We start from the raw sequence: 13,602 nt of genomic DNA on the forward strand, positions 1-13,602 counted from the left end.
AAACAGTGTACGTGCACAAGTAGCTATATTTGTGCATGTGTATGTGTGTGTGAGGAGAGAGAGTGCACACACTGCAGCTTCTTCTATCTTTATCTCCTGCCTCAATGTGTGTAAGAGCTCAGTTGTGGTTTAACAGTATTAGTGCTTACTTAAAGGGTCGCAAGAGTCTCAGTGTCTAAGCCTGTCTCTTGGATTAACACGACAGCCGAGGAGAGCCTGCACACACACACACACACACACACACACACACACACGCGCGCGCACACACACACACACACACACACACACACACACACACACACACACACACACACACACACACACACACACACACTCTTTTATTTGCATTTCTTTGTATATGCACCCACACATACACAAACTTGTATTTGCATTCCCATGACCATAACAAGCCTTTGATTATCACTCGTGGTGGGTATTTCCCCCAAGCCTGTTTGCATGGCTGTTAAACAAACTGGCTGCTGGTGTATCTAGAGAGCTATCTTGGTTCCTTTTTTTCACACAAAGGGCAAGCCATGAATAGCTCACATCCACACATAATTGTCTGATAGTCCTGGGTATGAAAACACACACCTAATGACCGTGAATACACCTGTGATGGCACCTTCTTCCTGACACACACCTACAAGCAGGCCGTGTTAAAACAAACATGTAAATGCAGAAGAAAAGGTCAGATTTTGACATGTTGATGCAAGTCCATGCTAACACACAAAAACAACAACAACAACAACAACAACAACAACAACAACAACAACAACAACAACAACAACAACAACAACAACAACAAAGGGAATGCATGTAAAGGCAGTGTTGTCTGAGATTCAGAAGCTGCAGAAGGAGATCAACTCTGTCTTTTATTCTACACTCGACATAAAAAGACTTCATGTTTTTCGCAGCTGAGTGACTTGGCAGCTACAGGTCTGCTTTCTGTTCTATCCTTGTTAGAGTGAGGAGGAAAACTAGAGGAGAGTGCTTCAAAAAGAATAGACAGATCAAACAGGCACATCAAAAAGACAGATCAAAATACCCCAGTGGTATAAAGTTTGACTCTCTGCTTTGGACTTTGAACATCTCTCGCTGCTGTAAAATCATGAGCTACTATATGGACTAACATGGAAGTGTGAGGAGCTACAAAGCAGTTAGAGAAGATTTCAAGACAGAAAGAGAGACTCAGTATTTGATCTCAGATGTTCTCAAGATTTTACGCAACAGAGGCACTTTGTGGAGCATTTTATCTTCAGCACTTAACACAGCAATAAATGTAAAAATGTTAAACATGATCTTTTCCAGTTAATTTAACAGTCTTTATACTGAACTACACTGGAGGAGGCTTTAGTCTGAGGGTGAGTGATTGGGAAAATCTTGCAGTTGACAAATATTTTAGTTAAAGATTCCAACAAAGTATAAATGATTCATAAACATAAAAATAGATGTGTTTTAAAGATAGCCCATAATGAGGGTTAAAAGCAGACCCATTAACAGATTTATACCAGAGAATATGTGTTCCAGCTCAGCTTTGGTTTGGTGAAACATGTTTATTTGTGGCATTGATCAGATAAATGAAGGCTGGTTACTCTGAGCCTATGCTCCACCTACGACAACACTATGCTGCTATGCAATCTATCAAGGTGTCCAATCAAAGGTGAACATATCAAATCAACAATATAAAATAAGGCAACATTTTTACCCTTTTAAATGAAATATTACATTAATAGAATAAAAGTGATTTGTACTGTGGTCTCTATTGCCATCTACAACAGACTCCAACTAGTTCAAAATGCAGCCGCTCGGATTTTAACAGGCACATCAAAATATCAACACATCACTCCTGTCCTCACCAGCTTACATTGGCTGCCATTTTTTTATCGTGTCAATTTTAAGATTTTATTGATTACTTTCAAAATTTTAAATGGACAGGCCCCAAACTATTTAAGCGACCTTTTAACCTCCTATGTGTCTGTGCGGCCCCTCAGGTCTGTGGATGTATCTCTGCTGGTTGTGCCAAGATCCCGTCTTAACACAAAAGGTGACCGGGCCTTTTCAATCAGAGCTCCAAGTTTGTGGAACTCCATGCCACTGACAATTAGACAGTCCACAACCTTAACTGCTTTTAAATCCTCACTGAAAAAAAAAGTTATATAAGAAGGCATTTCTCCACCACTAATTCTTTAATTTGCTCTGCATTCAGATGTCTTGTTTTGCAGCTGTCTTTTTCTCCCCCCTGTTTGCACCGTTTTTTAATTTTTGTAATTATCTGCTTTTTTTTATTGTGAAGCACTTTGTAACCTTGTTAAGAAAAGTGCTATATAAATAAAGTGTATTATGTTATTATATCTCTCTGCACCTTTGTGGGCCCTAAGTACTCACTAAGAGGACCTCCATTCCAATCCATTATTACAAAACTAGAAAAAAAAAATCATTGTTATTGTGTTTCCAAACTGCTGTGCTTTGCTTTGACAACGGAACAGGCTTCACACATCTGAACTCCAGTCCTCCTGCATCATCACCATTTATAATCCCACCAGTGCATTTATTTTTAAATGTGCAACATTGTGATTTAAATACATGTAGAGAAAACAAAACAACAAACAAAACTTTCTCTGGTGACCTCATCTATCGTACAGATCAAGTCTCAAAACACCTGAACAGGATGTATGATTTGGGGACAATATTTGGGACTTGCCCCCCTCCCCTTGAAATCGGATTGGCCACTCAAGGTGCCACTCCAAAATCCTGAACCATTGCTCTGGCTTTTTGGTGAGACTAGTGTTAGAAATAAACTACTTGGACTGTGTTGCTTAAAGTGTTGCTAGTACCTTTCTTTGCATTCCAGTTTGTCATATTTCCTTATGTTATACTTTAAATTGGGATTTCAGACAAAAATATCTTTGCAAGGTCTTTAAAGATTTAGATTTAGTCTTGTTTTTACTTGGTTTGTTTACTTTGTGAAATAAAAATATATAAATACACAGTAATATAACATCTATTGGGTGTAATGTTGTAGTTTGTGTTGCATCACTATTTTCGATCGTGCAGTGTGTGCATTTTTTTTTAGTTAGAGACAATAATATCAGAAATCAGAAATCAGAAATACTTTATTTATCCAGTTGTACAGTAAATTTGTTACAGAGTGCTCTTAACACAGTATGAAAAGTCAAAATATTAATAGAAAAAGGAATAAAATATGATATAAATACGAATGAAATAATATAATTTGGATTAATAATAAGTACAGACAGAAACGCAGAATGGTTACAGTTTGCTATGTACAATAGCATGTATTATATACAGGATGTTAGAGTGGCAGGGATATTGCACAGTGTATTGCACAGTGTATTTCACGTTATTGCACAGAGCACAGGATATAGTTCAGTCATCAGAGGGAGGAGTTGTACAGTCTGATGGCTACAGGCAGGAATGACTTCCTGTGGCGTTCTGTGGTGCATTTAGGGGGATCAGTCTTGCGCTGAATGTGCTCCTGTGATTCACCAGCACGTTGTAGAGAGGGTGGTGGATGTTGTCCATGATGCTGTGGAGCATTGACTAATATGATGTCTGTTAAGTTTTCTCCTTATGAGAAAGATACAAAAATACGTTAAGACTAGAAATCGTCTCAGGGTTGCCTTAGAAGACAAATAACAGATTTAAAAAAAACTTAAGTAAAAAGAAGAAAACCCACACCAAAAAACAACACAAAACAGAAGCAACTTAAAGCGGCAAGTTCACCAACACCGTCTCTCCATTTGTTAAACCCAGAGGTGTTTGGGTTTGAATGTCAGTCATGCCACATTTGAGAGGATTAGAGGACATTGGTTAAGGTCAGTGTCCAAAGCAAACACAACTCCAATCATTAACCAACATTTTTTCCCAGAGAAATGAGAAGCTGCTTTCACTTCTCCTCTGGATAAACACCATAAAGAGGAAAATTAAAACATCATCCCGTTTCCATTCTTGTTTCTTCTGAGAAAATCCCTCATTAAGTACTTTGCTACAGCAGCACAACTATGTCAGCAGTACAAATTGAGAGCATATTTGTCCATTTCACTGACATGCATTCACACGGCGTCTCAGGCCAGCAGTAACCTCAAAGTCACTTCCTGTCTTTGGGATCACATTTGGCCAGATGTGGTTTGTGCTAATCGTGCAATTGTGGCCACAGGGCTACATGATGTCTTCATTAGAATTAATTTTTCAGCATTTGAAGTGATTCACTGTGTTTTATCCCAGTGATGAATACCATAATCCATGCTCTCCAAACACAACTATTTCAACATGTGTGTGTGTCTGTGTAGCTTGATTAGCTGGCCTTTTGCTCAACCATCTGCTGTAGATCATGAATCTGACTGCCTCTACATGTTTGGGCACAGAATAACCGCCAAAGCATCCACACTCTTTATTCTCTCTTGTCTGTCTTGTTCAGGTTCAGCTTGTTGTCTTTGTGATCAAAAACATGGACAGACGTCTTTGTGGCTTGTGGATTTGCAATTGGCTTGTCTCCTTTGTTGGATGTCACCTCTGTGGTTTGTATTTGACTCAACTGAAACAGGAAAGCCATAAAATGAATCAAAAGGCACAGGGCAGCAGGGGAGAAAGAATCGGTGTGGATGGTAGAGCAATATATAATGTAACAAAGCAGAGTGAAACAGACGAGGTGAGCAGGTCTGTGTTACAGACTGAAACCCATCTGGACCTGATCGTCTCTACAGCTCCACGGCTCTGCTCCACACGCTGCCTTTGATACGACTCAGCTCACAGCTGGACTTGATAAAAGTGGAGGTTTTGTGGTGTGCGGGGTTATGTTTGTGTGTGTCTGTGTGTGTGGGTTTATAAGTGTTTTCAAGTTTTTATGTGTGCTTTTTTGCCTCACACTGTGTCACTTCCACATCGTCTAGTTGCACCCCTCTATCACCACCGCACACATCTAAACGTACACACACACACACACACACACACACACACACACACACACACACACACACACACACACACACACACACACACACACACACACACACAAAGTGGTGCACATGGTTTCCATTTAGGTTTTAATTTCCCTCCTTCTCCCCTTTTCCTTTCGTCTGTTTAAACAGCAGGCAAGCTGCCTGTAAAAGCCCTGATCTGTTTACATGATGGGCTGCCTGGTGCTAGGCTGTTTAATGCACAGTCATAAATTATACAAGAACTCTGCAAACTGGGAATGAACACCATACTGCGGCTTTAACAAATGCCAAAAACCTGTTTCACATAGCTTAGATCTGGGACACCCTCGAACTGTTGAAAAAGTGGATTTTACCCCACATTTAAGCCGTCACAGTTCCAAAGAGGAAAATCCCCTACATGTAATGTACAGATTTAGTAACACATTAGACATAAAAGACATGGAAATTGATTATTCCGCCATAATTTTATTAAATGAAAAGTACAGTCTTTTTTTACTTCCTGGAAAAACCTTGTTTCCATGCACTTCACGGTGCTCTTGTAAATGTACATAAATTATTAGCGTTGCCGATTAGATAATAATCAATTAATCGTTTTCTATTACCACTCACAACCCAGCACACACACACTATTAAAGAGCCCCTCAGAGCGTTAGGGTGTTTTTTTAAAGGGACATTTGGTGAATCATGGACATGAAACACAATCACATCACAATGCCAGTTCCTCCAGACTTTATCATGACCTTTAAGCAGAGTTATCCCTTCAGGGATCAAGGAGGGAAATTGGGGCTTAATGCGCCTGGGTCAGATAAGAGCTGAGTTAAAGCATGATAATAATGAAGAAAAACACTCGCTGGAAATACAGTTTAGTACAAGAAAAGAATGAAAGTGATCAATCAAAAAAGTGTAGGATGATTTCTGTCTATTGCTGACAATAAAAGTGAAACAGGACCTGAAAGATGTCATAAAATATCCCCCTTGCAAACATCAGAACCAGTTTCTGTCTGCTTTCAATACAATTTACATCCTGTATTTACATAGGTGTTTCCTGCTGTCTGATAGCACTGATGATCCTGATTAGTGAAGTCCAGCTTTAAACCATGTTCACATGTGTTACCTCCATCATGATGCTTTAGCTCAAACAGCGATCACCCTCTGAAGGCCTGAAACCATACACTGTGGTGATGATGTCATCTTTAGACCAACGCTGAGCAGAGCACAGGAGAGTCTGGGCACATAAGACTGCAGTGATTTACTGAACTATGGGAGGAGATTATTGAAAAAGGTTCATACCTGTAGGCAGAGTAATAAAATCCAACAAGGTTACAGCAAGTTCAACGGTACTGAAGGTGCACTTCTGTACTTTGCTTTTCGTTAAGAAACTATGAGTAGAAACAGGAATGATTGATGATTTTCATGTGGTCTATGCACACCAGATAAGTGACTATTAGTGCCAAACTCATGTGGGACAAAATTGGAATGATAGGATCTGATAAGTTATGACTGGGGAAAAGCAACCTTAGCTTTATTGACATGTTCAAATGACCTGTAACTATAAGGCCATTTGTTTGTTAACCTTCCTGTTATGTTGCGGGACAAATTTACCCTTTTTAAAGTCTATTTTAGGTAATATATGCCTTGCAAACCAGCTAAATGCAGCATAAAAATATGGGCAACATGTGATAGACTCCTGTTAATTTATCAACATCACTTCATAAAAAAATAAATAAAAAAAAGCAAAATAAAATAAACAAAAATCTATGCCATGTCAAACTGTTGCATTTATACTTAGGGCTTTCCAATGTACATTAAAAAAAGTTTTAACACAAATTTTAATGAAAAACGAGTGAGTTATCCTCATTGAACCATGATCTGTGAGAATTAAAGAACACCAATGGACCAAATATTGATTTGAATGGTTAGTAATGGAGTTAAAAATTAGATTAAAACAAATGTGTATTGAGATTTTCTTGGGTTCTGACACTTTTGGATAATCGAGTATGCCCCGGGTCAAATTGACCCAGGAACATTATTGCTGTTCCAGAGAAACAAACATAACAGGAGGGTTAAAACAACATCTCCTTTGAAAGTCTACAGTATCCAGATATTTTTCATTTCAAAATCTGATGACACATACTTTTGTTCCCTTCATTTAAAAGTGTGACATCAGCATATGTCAGCTGGATGTTTTAAAGTTCCTACATATTTGACATATTCACATAAGTGTCCAGTGTTTTTATTGTTTTAGTAAAGGTGGAGAAAGTATTAGTAAACTTGTTTCAGTTAAGTGATGCATGTAACCAGAAAATTGCATAGGATTCAATACACAGGGAACAATAAACAATGCTGATATACATCTCTCTAATGTACTGCACATGACAGCCATGAGGCAGGCAGCACGTAAACAGAAAACTCCACTTTGGTAAACAACCAATAAAAAACTATTGATATACAAAATATTAACAGATATGAGGTACAACAGATAGGGGTACATGCAGGCCAGATGATTGACGGCACGCTAGGGACACATCCTTTTTTTTTTTTTTTTTGAAGGAGCAAATATTCAAAGTGAGTGATACTTTAAGTGTTAAAAACAAAGCTGAATGAAAATGTTCCTCAAAAACTACTTACATGTGCAGGACAAGACCAGCAAAGAAAGCAGTTGTTTCACTTTGTCTACAGGGGGCATCAAAACTAACACAAACAGGAAGTTCCACACAGGAGTTGTTGTTTGGTCATTTCCTTTTTGTCTCTACTAATCTTATGGGCGTATTAAAAACCGTACTGCAATCATAAGAAACAGCTGTCTAGAATGATGAGTTTGTACTCTTTAAGTTGCACATTGAACCACTTTTAGGTATCAAACCAGTAGAAATGTAGAAAAAGCTGAGATTCAAGGTGAAGAAGATGTGTGAAAACAGCTTACTGTGGTCACACTGCAAAGATATGTGCATAGAAAAGTCTGACGTTTAAGTGTAGTAACAAAAAGAAAAACAAGTTTTTAACTGGAGTGCTACTTCACAACATAAAACATATCTGGCCCACATCTAAGTGGTGAGTTTAAGAACTTTATGGTACAGCTTTATGACAACATTTGCTTTTCATAGATCTAAGTGAAGCAAACAGAGTAAACACACATGCTCTCATTGCATCATCTCACCTCAGTTGCAACAGTTTGTGTTGAAACTACAGATTAGTGTCTTTGTTCCTTGTATGGTTCGTCTATTTGTGTTGAGGCTGATGATAACAAACACTGAAGGTGAGTTCTGCTTTTTCATACATGGGTTACAGATTCAGATCTACTTTTTTCCCAGAACAGCCAATGTTGGAATATCTTCTTCCCTTTTCTTGAACATAAACTCCATCCGTGGAGCCCCCTGCCGTTCCCCCCAACCCCCAAACTCCCTCCACCAGTCCGGAGTAAGTGTCACACAGGCGGGATGATGGTATTCAAATAATGTCCTTGGTTGTCCATTAAAAACAGAAGAGTCAAAACAAAACAAAAGAGCTCCCTGGAACAGCTCAGCCAAAACCCTCATGCAAATCATCTGCTGTTGACACACACACCACCTCATGACCATGAATACACTCTTTAACACCCTGTCCTCACACACACCACACACACACCAAACCAACCAAAGGCTCATGTACACACATTCAAATAGCAGGTAGCCAAAATAAGCAACACACATGTTTGCATATAAGCCCAGACACACAAAGACATGCACACACCACGCCAACGCTCTCCTCGTGGTAAGTGGAACAAGAGTGGGATCACTCCATTTGTCGTCCCACACAAAGCTGCTTGTTCAGTCATTATCTGGGAGAGCCTCTTCTCTCCTCTACAGCAGAGATGACCGGGTCACTGCTAAAATAGCCACTTCTCCCACATGTCATCCCCCTATCCCCCCCCCCTTCACAAACAAAGCTCAACCATTTGTTTTAGCCACTAAAACCAGAAAGAAATGGGGCATTTGCAAACCAAATGAGGCTTCTATGGCCGGTTCTTGTACCCCATCCAAAGCAGAGGCTAATTGTGTGATGCTCTACTCTAAACAAATGACTGCAAGAGAAAGAGAGGGAGAGAGAGAAGAGAGGGAGACTTTTGAAGTGAATGAGGGGACAGACTATTTGTTAAGGAAATCAGGAGGCTACTGAGCTCATGTGCAATTATCTGTTTGCCTGGTGACTGCTGCTGTCTGATCAGTAAAGCAGAAAGTATGAAAGTTTGGACCAGTTCAGTAACCTAACAAGGTGGAATCTCCCGTCTTATATCCCGACACCTTGTGGGACCCTTTCCTTAAGTATCCCTATATTCTCTTGCAATGTAAGCCATTAATGGTTACCTTGAAGTCTTAATCCTATAATCTTAATCGTATTGTACACACTGCACAGGCCATAGTCTGAGTTAACAAAATGTGCTGCCAACATGACCTCAAAGGACTTTCACAACACTCTCAGCCACGTCATGTCGCTACTCATTAAATTGAAGCTGCTTTGTACAGTATGCTGTTGATATAAGGAATACCTTCTTTAAACACATTACATCAGCACACTGAATTACAACATCAGTGTTTTGTAACATCATGTTAAGGATTCTCAGCACTATTTTAAGTTTCTTTTTTTCCCATGACATAATACTGTAAAATATCTGGTCTTAAAAAATCAAAGTCAAAACTTTCCATGATAGCAATTGTCAATAAAACTTATTTCTGTAGAGTAACGATTTAGAATTTTGATGTAGTATCCCTGACTCCACCTTGAACATTTTCGCAAGTAATTGGGATGGACTGATGTGTAAATACAGCAGGCAAAAATTAGGAAAATTCACCCAGAGTGTGTTGACAGGGTGATGACTTTTATGAGACCATGGACCAGTGTGATCTTAGAGCATGTAATGAACCTGCTTCATGACGCTGATCCTGTAAATACCTCCAATTACATGTAAATTAAAATTTTTCTGTGACTTCCGCAAAGGATCCACATAGGAGCTGGTCCTTCTCCATGGAGGCTGCCATCTTGCACTACCATGTCTCAAATGTAGCACAAAACGTACAAACAAGTAAAATATGTGTTAATGTATTTAGTGAGTGAACACACTAAATGCATTCATTGGAAGATGGAGAAGAAGCGATAGTTTGTAGTGTGCAACATAATTTGTACTGTTAAACATTTTGGATGGTAAAGACTTGACAAATAGAGGATCATACTCACAATGCATCATAGCTTCTTGTCCTCAAAGGCCAGCGTCTCTTCACCAATGGGAGGGGTGAGCAAGGGACCATTTTACTATTCTTCCACATGGTATAGTTTTTTCATTTTTGCACGCTGTACCTTTAAATACTCAAATGAAATGTTAATTTATAAATGAAGCACAAATATGCAGATCATAAGCAGGATTCAAACAGTTTTCTCTTCCTCATTCATTTATCTCCCTGTTGCTTGATGCATTGAAATGTGATATTATCCCATTCTTGTGCAAGTGCCAATTCTTGACACTTTTGACGGACGAGTTATCGCTCTACATCAAATTTACTGAACTGTTATACCTGACAACATGCAGTCATGTGGCATTAAGATTTAAGACAATCCAAGGAATAGCTGTGATTTATGGCTGCAGGTAGCATGTAAGCAACATTACTGACTACAATTACTGAATTATGATACAGCCCTGCAGATGCTTCCTTATGTGGATGAGGAAGGAGGCCGTTTTGCATTCTTTTGTTATTGTTTGTTGTGTCAAAGTATGATTTAGAGAACTTTGAAATCAGTGAACCAAAATTTTAACGATTACCTCTTTTTATAGGAACTTGGGGCCGTGTAATAAAACATGCAGCCATTGTCTCAGGTTCTGCTTTTATTTCTGCTTCCACACTCTGGGGAGAAGTTTTCTGTTTTATTTTTGCACAGATTCTAAAAGGTCCAAATTCCAGGTTAACTCACTTTGTGCTAGGGATGCACTTGGTCTTGGGAAAATCAGTACTACAACAGAAGTCCTTCAGCTACCTCTAAAATAACTGCTATCTAAAAACAAAAGAACCACACAGAAAGAGTTCTGGGCTAATGCTGTCCTCTGAAAATAAGAACATGTGGAGTAAGATGCAGTGGGTGGTATTAAGGACTTTGAGATAAATCAGAATAAAGCTTTACAATGAAAATAAATATTGTCATAATTAGAATGTGACTAACTTTAATAGTCAAATAGTAGAAGAAGTGTATAGCAGAGTGTTTCAGGGAAAGCCTGGCCTACAGATGTTCCCCAGATGAAAGAATAAAACAAAAGTTTGTATATGTAACATCTTGATAAACTGTTCTGCATCATTTTGCAATATTAAAACAGAACAAACTGTTCATGAAAAATTTGGTTCCCATTGTGCTATTTGTGCCATCAGCTGCATTATGTAGTAAGAAGTAAGAAAAGTTCACATACAATGAAACACAAATGAGTCAACAAATTAAGAGAGTATTTCCTACATTCTTTTTGATTTACAAGAGAGTAAAGTTTGAGCATGAAGGACCTCAGGTGTTCTATGGGAACCTAAATAACGATGGCGAGACATTGTGATTAGCTTATATTACAGGACAATCAGAGTGGTTGAGCTCAGGGAGTGAGGTGACACAGGGAGAAGGTCAAGTAAGGAGTGCACAAACAGAGAGACAAAATGGGATCAAATATGTACAAAAACACACACATGGGTGTGGTTTCATGTGCATGCTGATTAACAGTACCACCCAGTGAACAGCACCTGTGTGTGTGTATGTATGTATGTGTGTGTGTGTGTGCGTGTTTATCAAAGCTGGGAAGGCCACGGCTGGTCACAGTCAGGAGTCTCTCATACGGACTGGATCAGCCACTGCACAGGTCAGAGGTCACAGGGTCAGGGGTTGAGCCCTCTAAGCCAATCGCAGGTCAGTGTGGAGCTGCGGGGCTTTGAGCACTGTTTAGAAGGGGATGAGTGGAGCAAACAGAAAACCTTGAGCCTGCTTTGCAACCCAGTTTGAACAACCTCACCTCTCATGACATGGCGACTTTGTCACAGCTGTTGTTACTAACTCACTTTTAGGAGTTCATCCGCTAATTAGCTGGTCTGGTTTGTTAGTGCTTAATGGTATTAATTACCCCAAAATACATGACCACAGCACCAGGACAATAGGACATTATTCCAGCTGTAGCTGTGACTTGCACATGCTTGTAGTTATGATATGGTGTTGACTAGAATAGAAGTTTATCCTCTTATCTCAAACAACAATAATAATTATTGTTATAATATGGCTATGAATCTAGAGGAAGTAAAGGGCTCCGCACTGGCCAAATGACTTGTCATCTGCTTTGATTTATAAAAGAGAAAACAAAAATCAAGCTAAAATTCTTCCCCTTAGTGTTGTTAAAGGGATAGTGCTGGCTACTAGCCTACCAAAGCACACAAAAATAAACAAACGTGATTACTTATCTGATTTTCTAATCACAACAAAAGTTATATATCAATACTTTATTTTTATAAAAAAAAATGTATAGATGGGCTGTATAACAAACTCTCTTTGTCAACTCATTTGAGCATCAGGTGCTTGAGAAGTGTGTTAAATTCTCCTCAAAAGGAAAGCATGGCCCCTATGCATGTACAATAACAATGAATTACCAGTGTTGGTTTACATTAAGGGTTTACAGTAGTGAGAAGAATGCAACATGCACTGCTACTTAGTTGGTGAGGTCCTTGGGATGCTTGCACTCCTTCTGGTTGATTATAAAATAATTAGACAACAGAGAGTTGTATACAATGCATTTGATCGTCTATGTGTTGGCTAAGATATTTTATGGTACAGTATAAATCTTGTTTTGAACTTGTCTGTTTGGATATGATTTATTTGTGATTTAACTTCTCTCTTTTTTTATGTATCTGTAAAAAAAATATCTGAACCAGCCACATACAAAGTAATAAAGTTAACATTTCTATTTTCACCTCTATGTAGTGGTTCCTCTCTTTTTTCTGTGTGCAGCCCTGACCTTTTGTTTCTCATATGCTGCTGCAGGATTTGTGCATTAGGATCACACCACCCTTTAACCTTTAATACTACAAATAAGGATTCCCCCATGCAAGTTGTTCTTCTTTGCATGGAATTTGTAGGAACAATTTAACTCCTCAGAGTGACAGACCTGATAGATCTCACAATAATGCTCAAAACTCCTTTCCCTACAAACTGACTCTGTGGCTCTCCCTTTTGACTGAATATAGATGAAAACAACAGCATGAACATGTACAGCAACATGCCAGCTGCATATTTCAATTATTTTTCTTTCAAGGGAAGCTGAACACTAACTGAGTTCACACCCTTCTACATAAATGTGCATACTATACTATATTGCAAATAGCAAGACACAGAAGAAAGAGTGAGATATTTGAGATGATTTGCTTTGACACTTGTAATGAGGGTTCACAGCAGCTATACTAAGATGACTGCATTTGTGTTTCTGTGTTTTGTGAGCGTATGCATGTGGTTGTGTATGTGTATGAGAGAGGGCTGATTAGTTTTTTGCCTATCCGTTTTTTGTGTATGCATGCATGTGCACATCTCCAACACTGCTCCTGCTGAGCCCACGTTACTTTGATTGACAGGTGAAACTTGCCTTCACACACCGCACTGCCCGCCC

This window comes from Notolabrus celidotus, chromosome 9, assembly GCF_009762535.1.
Source record: "Notolabrus celidotus isolate fNotCel1 chromosome 9, fNotCel1.pri, whole genome shotgun sequence".
Classification (NCBI taxonomy): Eukaryota; Metazoa; Chordata; class Actinopteri; order Labriformes; family Labridae; genus Notolabrus; species Notolabrus celidotus.